General features: G+C 22.7%; 1 protein-coding gene and 1 long non-coding RNA gene across 3 annotated transcripts in view; one reads left to right on the forward strand and one right to left on the reverse strand.

Annotated features, from left to right (window-relative positions):
- LOC108000367 (cadherin EGF LAG seven-pass G-type receptor 1) overlaps window positions 1–13,789 on the reverse strand; it is a 144,139-nt gene that overhangs the window by 47,879 nt on the left and 82,471 nt on the right. The gene's annotated exons all lie outside the window — the stretch shown is intronic.
- On the forward strand, window positions 8,561–10,039 carry LOC114577843 (uncharacterized). The gene is made up of 2 exons (XR_003698204.2): window positions 8,561–8,841; window positions 9,846–10,039. It is a non-coding gene; the product is annotated as an uncharacterized LOC114577843 (long non-coding RNA).

Below are 13,789 nucleotides of genomic sequence, written 5' to 3' on the forward strand. Positions count from 1 at the left end.
AATAGGAAATAATTTAAATAATTTATTTACAATGTTAATTAAATCATTTAATTAATTAAAACATACATACATATATAACATACATATATGAGATATTTTATGAAATAATTATTTTAAAAATAAATTATTTCTTGAATAGTTTCAAAATAATTTGAAAATTACTTAAAATAATCACATTTGATATATATTAAAGTAAGAAACAGATCTCTATTATAATTCTATTTATTTAATTTTGTATGTATATTTTAACTTGTATTCATAGTCTATTACATCTATGATTATGAGACAATTTACAGAGTACATAGTCTCATAATAGTGATAGCATCAAATAGGAAAAAGTTGAAGAAATGAATGATATTTTTGTTTAAAAAAGAAAATTAAAGAATTATTTTAATTTATATATATATATATATATATATATATATAAGAAATCATATATATATATATAAGTATATGCATAATAGAACATTTTCATTTTCAAAAAAATCAAATCTATTTTCCAAATTTGTTTAGGATAAATTATAATTTATAGGATATATATAATTTCTTCAGAATTATATGATTCTATCATTATTTCTATGATATTATATTGTTTTTGGGTTTTAAACTTTTAAAATTAGAAAATTCTTTTTTTTTAAATTCTACAAATGCTTCGAAATAAAATAAGACATTTTCATTACTACTTTTATTTCATGCTTTAATAAATGAATTTTATTCTTTTCCTAAAAAAAAAAAAAATAAATTCTTTGTATGTTTACATACTCTAATGGAAAATGTATTATTCATGTCTATAATAAAATATTTAGATAATTAACAATAATTAATAATAATTAATAGAACGTTTATATAACGGATGTTCGCATAAATAAAAATTCTAGTGCATATTGCATTACTATTAAAAGAGATTAAAAAACATAATGTACTTGCGAAATATAAAGTGATAATATTTTACAAAATATTTAGAGAAACTTTTAGTTTAAAACATGAAAAAAAAATAATCACACATGCCTCATTCATACCATCTACCTTCTAAAAAAAGGCACTGTTGTATAATTTGCATTCCTTCGCCGTCGGACAGGATGGCAAACAAAGAAACGCAAAATACAATTTACGAGAAAATTCCTGTCAAAGGAACTCTTTCTCTTTCCTTCTCTTCGTTTCTTTTTGTTTTCGTTACATTACGTGTTTTGTTCGATTCGTGCGAAATATCCAGCATAAAAAGAAAAACACGAAACACTCGTAAGGAGGACGAGATAAGAATTCGATAGGAATAATCCTGGTGAAAAATGTAGTGTAAATGATACGAGGTGGAAATAAACTATGCCACTGATTTTCAATTTTTTTAAATTTGATATACACGAACTGAACTGTCTAATTTTCTTTCTGATAAATATTTTTAAAAATTTATTTATTTGATATTTTGTAAATAAAAAAAAATTGTATGCAAAAATTATCTGTTGATCTTTGTCTAATTTATATAAAAAAATCGTCTCGTGAAACAATATCGTAGAAATCCATTATTATTGATTAATCGATATATATATCGATATAATGATATGTCGATAATATCGTTAAGATAAGAAGCGACTGAGGAAAAATATTAGTTAAACAATAGTGAAACATTAGAATAAACAAATCATTTAAAATTTATTACAAACGATACATTTGTATATATATATATATTTGCATTGAAAATTTCTAAATTAAAATATTATTTATATGCCTAAATTTATTTTATTAAAATTAAAATTATTTAAAAAAGAGAAATACATATAGCAAAATTATTTACATCTAAGATTAAAATAAAAAAAATTTTATTTTATATATTTTTTATAAATAATTTTAATAATTTAAAAGATACATTAACAAATATAAAAATGTGCACGTATATTCTATACGAACAAAGGGTTTATATAAATGAGCACGTAGCAATTCGTAAAGTATAAATAATTCATAAATCAAACAACTGAAATGGTCAAGGTGAAACTGTTTATATTCTTGCCCTATCTTTTTTTTTTATTTACATCTCTTGTTGAGAACAGCAAAATGATCGGCAAGCGGCCAAATAGGGCACAAGTTTTATGAAATATTATTATTTTTCTTTTACTGAAAGTATAAACTGATGGATATATGGAGATAGAAAGCTGGAACCCATTTGATATATTAATAGCGATGAAGCATATTATTTCTAGTTATAAAGAAATTTTCAAGAGTATAATGCAATGGATAAGCGAAAAGTAATCGAAAATCAGAATCAATTGTTATTTAATCATTATTATTGAAAGTATTGATATTGAAAGTAATCATAATAATCATAATCATTGATCGAATCTTTACAAAAGAGTTGAAAATAATCTTCACAGAGACTGATCTAGTAATATTTTTATATGATACATAATATACACATATAATACAGATATAGCAAATGCTTGATATTATCGACCAATCGGTTAATAGATTAATAACGGATTCAATAAATGATTGGAATGCCATCTGGCAATAGTAAAAATAGTTAATATCTAGTTTAAAAAAGTTTAATTTTTTTTAATTTAGTTAACGATTATAATTGATAAAAGAAAATGTTTCTCTGATATAATATATTGCTTTCATCTTCAATTTTTGGTGATGAATTATTTTCATATCTAACAATAATTAATAAATATATCAAAGACACACGGTATATTATTTTTAAATTATGAAAATGTTTAATAAATGATGCATATTAAAGTAAATAAGCAATTTGTTTTACATATCAAAATAATGTAAATAAGTATACATATTTTTACATAAAATATATATTATTATTATTAATATATGATAATAAATTAATCACTAATTCAATCATAATTTAAAGTATCTTATCTTATGAGTATTGAATTAATTACAATTATGATTAATTTTCTTAATTAACATCATGATTTTACATTATCGATATATCAAAATTATATAATAAGATATCGATAAGTTATCGATAATCGATACTCACAACTTTAACTTGAATAATCGATACTTTATTATAATACTAAAAAAAAAAAAAAAGAAAAACAAAGCTTATACTTTCACTAAATAATTTCTCAGATGTATCATATTTGCAATATAATAACAGACGTTGTATCAAATAAATAATATTTACGTATATAACGTCATATGTTAAATCGATTTCACGCGCAATGAAAACAAATATATATGTATGTACACGAGCAATATATATGAATGGCGGGCACGTTTTCAAGTTTTTTAATACATTGGATCGAATTTGCGGTGAGATCGAGCATCAAGTTACTTCAATTCAATGCCGAGAGAAAAGTTCGATGGAAAGAGATGAACAGTGTTTGCGAATGTTCATCCACAGAACGGAAGAAAGGAAAAGTAACGAAATTGAATTCCAGAGACGGAGGATGAAGTAAGGAGGAAACAACGGAAGGTTATCGAAGAAGAAAGTTTGACGAAAACTAGAAATACGGTTTCCGTGTTCTTCTTTTCAAGTTGATATCGAATTGCTATCTTATACCTAATCTCACCGAGACTTTCTTATTAAATCTTCGAATTCGAATTTTCGATTTAATCTTAAAAGCATCCTGCTTTTAAAACTTTTTTTCGAACCGAAGAGAAATTCACGGAAAAAAATTTTTGGCGATTTTATTTATGATTATTTTATTTATAAATATCAATAATAAATTATTTGTATTTTTTTTATTTTACTTTTTAATTTTAAATATATTGAACTTTTTCTACCGTTTTTGTTTTTGTTTCCATTTTTATCTCCACGATCACGATGCTTGCCTAAATTCCAATGACGTAACTTTAACCTTGCTTAATTACTGACCGATAAACTGTCTCTTTTTCTATTTACTTTCATTATATTTATTTTCTTTTCTTGTTTAGGAGTTCGAACTTGAGACAATTTCTTGGAAGTTACTACCTGCTCCATGGAATTTCAACGTTAATTTACTTAAATTTAGACAAGCATTATTGTGACTGTGATGAGAGTAAGAGAAACGTAAACTATGCGACTGTAATGAGAGTAAGAGTAAAATTAAAAAGCGAAAGAAAAAGACAGAGAGAGAGAGAAAAAAAGAAATATTAAGTTGCTGTGCTCTGAATTCTTTATTTTTTTTTTTTATACATCAATTAAATCAATAATTCATCAAATAATTTTAACCATACATGAATTAATATTTGTTTATTAAAAAATATATAATTTCATTCAAAAAAACAAATTTCATATATTCTTTACAATATCCACTCACAAAAAGAAGTAGTAATATTATAATATTTTTTCTAACACTATTTAATTTTCAAATCATTTTTCTCTACCAATAATGAAATGAAAATGTTAAAGTCACACGAGATATCTTATGTATGATACATAATAATTAAATAATAACAAAACATAATTTCTTATAGTTTTATTTCTTCGTTTAATAAAATAATATGCATTTATACAAATATTCATATTAATTCATTTGTCTCGTTTACAACCGATCAATCAAAAAAAGAATAAAAATAAAAAAGAAGAAATGAGAAAATAAGAGAAAAAAATAAAAAATTCTGATTAGCATTTATACGCGTCGATAAAATAGAGCAATAATCCTCTGTTAAAATTGCATCGATGCGAAATATCACATTCACATAGAAATTGAACTGACGATTTGTCGATATTTCAAGCGACTCGCGTATCCAGTTCGCATTTCGTAAACAGACCGTGTTCAAAATAGCATACGGGAAAAGAAAACAACCCGAGAGAAAATTTCGTATGGAAAATTTTACCATATTACTGATTCGACTCGATGCTTTGACGATCAAAGTAAAGTTTCGTTTCTCGACTGCGTATTTCGCGCGAAAAATGTACTATTCTATATACAGTATCGTAAAAAAAAAAATGATTCAACTTTATATTTGTCATAAAAAGCAATTTTTTTGTATTATGACGAATAGATGCGTCATCTTTTTATTATTTTGAGGTATAATTTAAGTAGATAATATTAAAATAAGGATGATATAATTAACAGAATTTAATAATATTTATCAAGAGGAGCAAAAAATACTCAATCAATGTAGATTTTGCGATTTTTGGCTTTACTAAATTATAAACAGTTTAATTTTGCAAGATAAAAAGTTATTTCACACTATATTTTTGTGAAAGAATATAAGAATATAAAAGAAATGATTAAAGAAATCATTTGTTTGAAATTAATTATATAAAAATAAATTATATCAGATTGAATATAAATAATAAGAATAATAATAATGAATTATTATTAGTAAGTATTATTAGTAATACTAGCATAATAATAATTAATAATTTGAATACTTTCTTAATTTCTCTTAAAAGCCATATTAGTCTCTTGGAGAATTTTTAATTTACATTTCTGTAACATGACATACCTTTTTAATCAAGTACATAAAAGAAGTATAAAATTTAAAATTTTCGTTATCAATCGAATACCATTCTGCAAAAGAAAATTCCGCAAAATTTTGTCATCAATACTGTTCTTTGTCAGTCAGTTCACGAGACGAGAAGTGGATTTGTCTCGTAAAGCCGAATAAAAGAGCAGCAAGTTAATCCATCCCTTCGATTCTTCACGATATTCCTTTTTCTAGTGAGCTTACCATTGGGGTTGGTTCACTTCGGAATGAATTATTCACAGATCGAATAAGAAATCGTCAATAGGATTTTAGAAAAGTGATTCTCAGAAAAGGCAGGAATTTCTAAAAGATTTCTAAAAGTTGCAAAGCTTTATTCTTGATAATGGTTCGCAATCCGAACCAGTTATAAAATATTCATTTCTGAGGGAATTTCTGCTGCCATTTTTAATTAATGACGCATTAACACTTATTTATTTTAACACGTGTTACATTGTTTTTTTTTATATATCCTTGTTTCTTCGTGACAAACGTTGCTCGTTAATTTTTCTAAAATTTTTCTTTTTTTTTGTATTCAATAAAGATAGTTATGTAAATTAATTACACTTATTCGTTATACTCTTAGTTTTATTTTTTTCATATTGCGTGTAAAATTATTTTGATTATAATTTATTGAAGTTTCTTATTTTTATATTTAGATCATTCAACAATTATTATAAAAAAATCAAGTAATATAGGAAATATTTTTAATTCACAGAGACATAAATTAAATGTCTAATTTTATTAAAAAAAAATAAATAAATATTTTCAATTTAATAATTTCACAATTTATTACTATTCAATTTCCATGAATATCTCATGAATAAAAGTTTCTTTGAACATCATACATTTTTAATTTGAATTTCTTCTTAATATTAAATTTTCGCCATTAATAAAAAGTAACGCTAATTTCTATCTCATTTCCACTCTGGATAATTGATTCGAAGCTATTGTTCTTTACATCATTAAAATCGATTTGAAAGATGAAAAACGAGAGATGATTAAATTTTCAAGAGACGGTAAAGAAAGAAATATTGATCGAACTATCGATTCATGCTTCAAGCTTCTGTGTAAAATGTACCACTATTAAATTCCATTCTTTCTTTCTTGCTCGACGATTCATTCAGACGATAAGCTTTTTAAGCATACCTATCTAAAGCTTCGAAAGAGATTATTCAAGAATCGGTGAAAAAAGTGAAGAATGAGATTGATCGATCGTTCAAGATTTTATGGACACTTTCTTTTCTAAATGTAAAATGCAAAAAGTCTTTAAATTTGAAAGAAAATACATTTGTTTCTTCAAAATTTAAAAGAAAATATTCAATCATTACTTTCGAGTTATTCTATGAAGAAATATAGACAGAAGACATCATTGAAATAAATCATTTGAGAAAATGATCATTCGTATGTTTTAATTTTCAAAAAAAAATCTCATTAAAATTGGAAATTATATAAATAAGATTAATAAATATAATGATATTTATGTATCATATAATATATAAAATAAATTTAACGTCAATTATTTAAATTTAAATAAATTCAGTTTTTAATAATTAATAATTTATTATTCTTAACTGACTAACTTTAATCAAAATATTCATGTAAAATTATGATTTGTATTTCTTAAATTGAAAAGAAATATTTTTTTTAAATTTTTATTTGTTGTAAGACATTATTCAGTATATAAGAATATAAGAATTCTATATTTATAACAAGAATGGATATATACATATATAATATAGATATAGAATAAATATATCGTTAAAATAATAGATATGAATATATAAGTATTATTATTGATTACTTAAAATATTCATATTACTAATAAGATCCAGATATTTTAATAAAATTAAAAATTTCCAATGCTATAAACTTTCTATAAATCTTATTATAAATTAGAATGATATTTCTTATTATTAATTATTCAAGTATATATATAATAAACTTGAAGAGACAATTGAATTAATAATATTCATTTTAATTGTATATCTAATTTGTATTTGTATTTAAGAATAAATTAATAATAAATTAATAAATTAAATTCAATCTAATTAATAAAATTTATTATTGATTTCTTATTAATAATTTTATTTTATAAATAATTAATTAAATATCTATTTATTAATATATTATTCACAACAATATATTTTTTACATTTTTTTTCATCATTTTCTTTAAATAAAATTGGATGGAATTAAAATTAATAAATTTAAATAAGTATAGAATTATTTATTATTATTTTTAATTTTAATTAATAAAATTAATTTTTTTATCAAATAAATATATGATATAACACTTATAACAATTCACCATATAGAAATTAAAATAATAAATCCCAAGAATCTTATAAATTATATATATAATTATCAAAAACCAAAACAAAAGTTAATATATAAAAATGTTATTATTTAATTACAATTTATATTTAAATTTAATTTTAATAATTTAAATTTATATTGAATGAAATCAAAAAGAGGTAGTAATAATAAATCATGATATTTTTCAAGTAATATTCTGATTGTTGATGATAAAAATAATAGCATTTCAAATATAATTTCCTATTTATCAAAAGAAATCGAATTATAAATGATATTTATTCAATCGTTTAGAATACAAGATAAATCTTGTACAAGATAATCTTTACAAGTACAAGATAAAAAAAAATATAAAAAATAATAATAAGAAAAAATTATTATAATAAGATTCTATATCTTTGCAATTAAAATAATTCGTGCAAAAATAATCTTAAGTTTAAATATTTTTTATAAAACTATATCTTATATTCTTCTTCAATATGCTGTTTTATAGACACAAATTTTAAATCCAAATAAAATTACAAAATATTAATTCCATTCAATTATTAAATTCTAATTTAATAATTGTAGTCAGTAAAAATTTATAATTGATTTTTAATTACAAACGAATCAATTTAGAATAATCTAACCTAAACAATAATCGTTTTCAATTCATTTATTTTTTCAATTTATTTCTTTCTAGCCGTCATCTTAATCCAATCCTTCCGCAAGAGTATCGAAAGGGAAAAGAAAATTACTTTGATCGATTGCATGTTATTCGAATGGTCCAAGTCAAGTTTTTGCGGTTGGAGAACTCGATTGAAATCGATTTCAGGTCGAAACTCACGATATCTAAACTTTGCTGTTCTCAGAGAAAGCAGGCTTGAACTCTAGTGACATCTAGAAATCTCTTTCTTGTTGCTCTATTTACTGTATCCACACAAAGTTACTAAAGTTTCTAGTTTAGCAGTAGCCACTCTGGGTTATCAATGTTCGATTGAAATCAGGAGTTGCTGAAATCGCGTGAAAACTTCAATTACCTTAGTCGACCCTACCTTACTTTATTTTGCCACTTATTTGGGAAATCGATTTCTTTCTAATATTTCTAAAGTGTTTCGAGACTTCGATGTAACAGCGAGAGGTTAGAATTATTTCTTTCTAATCTACTTATTGAATAGTTGAATTTGAATGAATGAATTGATGCAATTCAAATTTGTTTTGTTTCAATAAAATACAAGATGTTTCAACTTTGAAATAAATACCAGAAATTGAAATAAAAAATTTTCTTTCTTCTTTATCTTCTTAAAAAGTACTACTGTTCATTAATTGTACAATTCATTTGATAGAATATATATTTATTTCTGCAGAATTTTTATGCAAAGAATTAGGAAATTTCTTTTTTATGAAAGAATTTTTACGAAAGATAATACATAATAATAGATAATAGCTAACAAATATATACGTATATAAATTGTATTTTTAACATATATATTCATTTAATTTGCAATAGCTTTTTAATATATCTATCGAAATATGTAATACAATAACAATAATTTATAGAGAAATATTTCAGAAGAGCAGATGAAATAATATTGATAATCCATTGAAAATTTTTATACAGTATATTCGAGAATAATAAAATTAATCTTTCTTGAAAATATTATCTATCACTTGTTTACAACATTTTATAGGTTATGTATTCATAGTATTCGATCCTTCGTTCATGGAATAGATTTACATTTTTTTTATATGTAAATTTTAATTCTTATATCAACATATCTCCACACGCATCTTTTCATTTTCATTTTATTTTTTCTCCTTTTTTTTTTCATTTGCATCATTCTCCTCTATCAATCTATTATACATTTTTTATTCCTATTTTCTAATATCTTCTCCATATTAATCAAATTTGTTTTTTTAAAAATTCAAATCTGTATATAATTTTTCATCAAATTTTTTTTTGTCAATTATGTTTATCATAACATTTCGCATATTTTTCCGTTGATTTATATAAATTTTTGAAATCTCCTGAATAATGATAAGCATAAGATATCAAATATAATCGTGTAATTCAATTTTTTTTCTGACCTACTTGTGGAAAACCTTCAATCTTCAAAAACAATGAAATCAAACTTTTTTTTTTAGTTTTATCAAAATTATCGAAGCCAATTCTCCAAGAACAAAATAATGAAAGGAAGTAATGAAAAGCGGAATTAAAGAAGCGAAAAAATGCTGCTATTCACACTTCACTTCATACTTCAGAGATACTCGAAAAGAAAATTAGCAAGGAAATATTAAAAAAAAAACTTTTCAAGACTATAAGATAGGAAAAACAAAAATTAAATTATTTATGAATTATTATGTATGCATTCAAAAGAAAAAAAAATCAAAAGATGATTGGATAATAATTTAAAAAATTATTGAAATTAAAATTTGTAAAAATATTAAGAATGATAACAATTGTTTTATTTGTGATTTTTATAAGTTACAGTAAATGTAAAAAATTAATATTAATGGAAAAAAATAAAGATTTTAAAATTAAAGCAAAACTTATACATGATTTTAAATAATATCCCATTTTATTTCTATGTGAAAAAATATATATATTTACTTTATTTACTTTATTATTAATTTTATCATTTTGACTATTTAACGTTTTTCATTACTTCATAATATATTTTCTCAGTTTCTGAAAGTTTTCATAAATATTTTTCCCATTTTAAATATTTTTTTTCAGATTTAAACATCTAAATTCCAGATTTTTAATTATTTAAAAAATTTAAAAATCAAATTAGATGTTATTAAATATATATTTTCAAAATTAAAAATTTATATAAAAAATCGTTTTAATAATAATAATTTATATTGTTGTATATTAATCATTCATGTCTCAACTATACATATATATATATATATAGTGTGTCTGAAAAATACATAACAATATTCATATGCTTTTTAGAATTTATCAATTATTTTTGATATTTTGTAAATGCATATATATTCATAAGCATATATTTCATATATTTCAAATATAATATCACATATATAAAATTAAAACGACAATATATTATTATGAATCATCATAGAAATACAATAAAATACAGCGACGCTTTGTTAACAACATCCATCTATCCATCAAACAGCAATCATACGTGAATTTTTATCTAAAAAAATAAATGCTTGATTGTTCATTCATTAATAATAAAAAATAATTTTTAAATTATATTATAAAATTAACGAAATATCAAATTCACGTTAAATTTCATTTTAAAAAGTGTTATTATAGTTATCATAACATAAATTTATCAAGCGTTTCGAATATATAATATAATATAAAAATATAATATATATATAATATAATATAAATCGAATATATAATAAAAATTCACTTTGCTTCAATATTTTTTAAAATATTTAAATAAAAACAAAATTTTTATGACTAAAGATAAAGATCTTCTATTTTTTAGCATCTGTATACAATGAAAAATCTCTATTATTTATTCATCTTCATATATTCATCAAATATTTACATTTTTTTTGGCAAGAAAATACTTCGACATTCATCCAAAATTCAATATTCGTTCCATCATGAAACCTTTATTTTCTGTCCATCACTTCAATAAAAGTGAAATTTTTATTTATTTATTGTTTTAATTCGAGAATTTCTCTTTGTCGTTAATTCTTATAAAAATAATTGATTTTACAAAGTATTAAAAAAAAATATGGCACGCAGAATAAATATATATCTATTACTGAATAAAAAAACTAAAATAAAGTCAATAACGTAGCTTTTTCAACTTATTCATTTTAAGCTGGAATTTTTGAGACAATTTTTCTGAAAAAATATGCCAAACATGCGTGACGAAAATAGAACGGAAATAGAACGGAACATCTTCTGATAAATATCTAAAAAGTTAATAACAAATCAATAATGATAATAAACAAAATTTTTTTAATCACAATCGATGTAATAAATCTCTAAATCATTTTTTTAACACCTTATATTCGTCCATTATTCGACGAATTAATAATAAAAAGTTTCCACTTTAGTGCATTTCAAAATATTCATATAAATCACGGCGCAAAGAACTTTTTTCCAAATTTCTGAATTTCTGCTTTCTTTTGAGAACACCCTGTATATTCGTCCATTCTTCAGAAACCGATCCCTTTAATTCCTATCCATTAGAAAACAATCGATTCCAATTGGTCCGTTATTGCGCAGTTCACAGTATTTTATCCAGTAACTTTGATCATACGTAAATCACAGTGAAGGCGTGAAGAACCTATTTCCCACGACATTCTCTTTAAAGAGATGTTTCACAAGGGATTTCACGTATATATGCAACGATACAACCAATCTTCCACACAACGATTCACATATGTATTCGATCAACAGATATTCTCATCCAGTATCTAATTTCGCAGCACTGTTCCTTGTTCAACGTACAACCGACACGTGCAGCTATCGTGTGAATGCCGCCATTTGTTTCTACATTTCGACAACTTCTAGTGACGGGATCTGAAACGCTTCGAATCGCTTCGATTCCATATACAGATTGTTAATACATTCGTGGAACACTTTTGATTGATGTTGATTCAGGTTCGATTTTGCGCGTCAAGAATGAGAAAAAAATATAGTTTTTTCGTGTTTGGTGAGAAATATAAGAATTTGGACGAAATGGATCGTAAATTGGATGATAAAGTAATTGAAGAAATCTTTAGATTGGATACAAAAGAAATTAGCGATATTTAAAGAAATGAATATATGTTGTGTAACTAGATTAAAAAAATTTGACAAATTGCACAAATTTTTATATTTGAGATATGAAGAAGTAAAAATAAATAATTAAAAAAATACATAGATAAATAAGTAAATGTTAGTACATTAGATTTTACAATAGTAGTTAATAATTATGCATCGTATCATTAGTAATATTAAATTAAATAAAGCAGAAACGATAATATGAAAAAGATCACTTTATTTCCATCTAATTTTATTTAAATTTAAATTATATTATAACTTAATAAATCTTAATCGACATTTTTATGTTTGTTTTAATCTTTAAAAAGATATTCCACGAATATATTAATACACAGTTTTGATTTTTTATTCCTTTAATAAAATTATAATGCGATTTATGAATTATTTGTTTTTAACATTGGTCAGTCATGAAATCTAAAATATTTCGAATCATATACAAAATATCAATATATTCGTAGAACATTTTCGGAGATTTGATAATTTTTGATAATTTTCACATCAAAAATGAACACAACGTGTTTCGTGCTTATAGAATAATTTTAATATTTGAAAAATAAAAATATTGAAATGAATAATTAAAGAAAGACATAAATAAATATGTAAATAAATATGTAAGCACATACTGGTAGCTAATGGTGGCGCTAGTATTAAATAAAGCAAACTTAAATTGTTTATAATTTAATAAAAAAAGTCTTAACCAATATTTTTGTATTTGCTTTAGTCTTTAAAAAAGAGATATCTCCAAAGGTATTTCACGAATATATTAACACTCTGAATATAATCAGAATTTATCATATAAATTTGATTGAGCAAGTATTACTATCTGAAAGAGATCTCTTATATTTTATCCCATGCATATCTCTTATAAATCTGTACTACAAGTATTGCCACGTGAAAGAGGAGACTTGAGAGTTTCAATAGCATTTCTCGTGTAATAAAATCGAGTGTAATAAATCGAATATAGAAAGGAATAAAAGAAAAAAAGTTAAATCAAATAAGATTTTACATACATTGTAAAACTTTGTTAATAATTTTTTTATTCGATATTCTTTTCAATTTAATACAATTGAATACTATATATACAAGAAATATTATATAAAAATAAAAAATAAAAAAATTCTTAAAGTTATAAAGATTTCCAAGTCTAGCAAAATTTATGAAGATCTTCGAAACTTCTAGGTTATAAATTATATTCGAGGTGATTTTAATCTCCATAATCTTGAAAACTTCGAATCGTTTCTAAGTTGAGATTCGAATCACTATTTCGAAAAAAGTTGGCAATGGATCGATTGAGAATTTGCGAAATCGAAATCACGACTCTGAATTT

Source organism: Apis cerana, linkage group LG16 (genome assembly GCF_029169275.1).
Source record: "Apis cerana isolate GH-2021 linkage group LG16, AcerK_1.0, whole genome shotgun sequence".
In the NCBI taxonomy this organism is placed as follows: Eukaryota; Metazoa; Arthropoda; class Insecta; order Hymenoptera; family Apidae; genus Apis; species Apis cerana.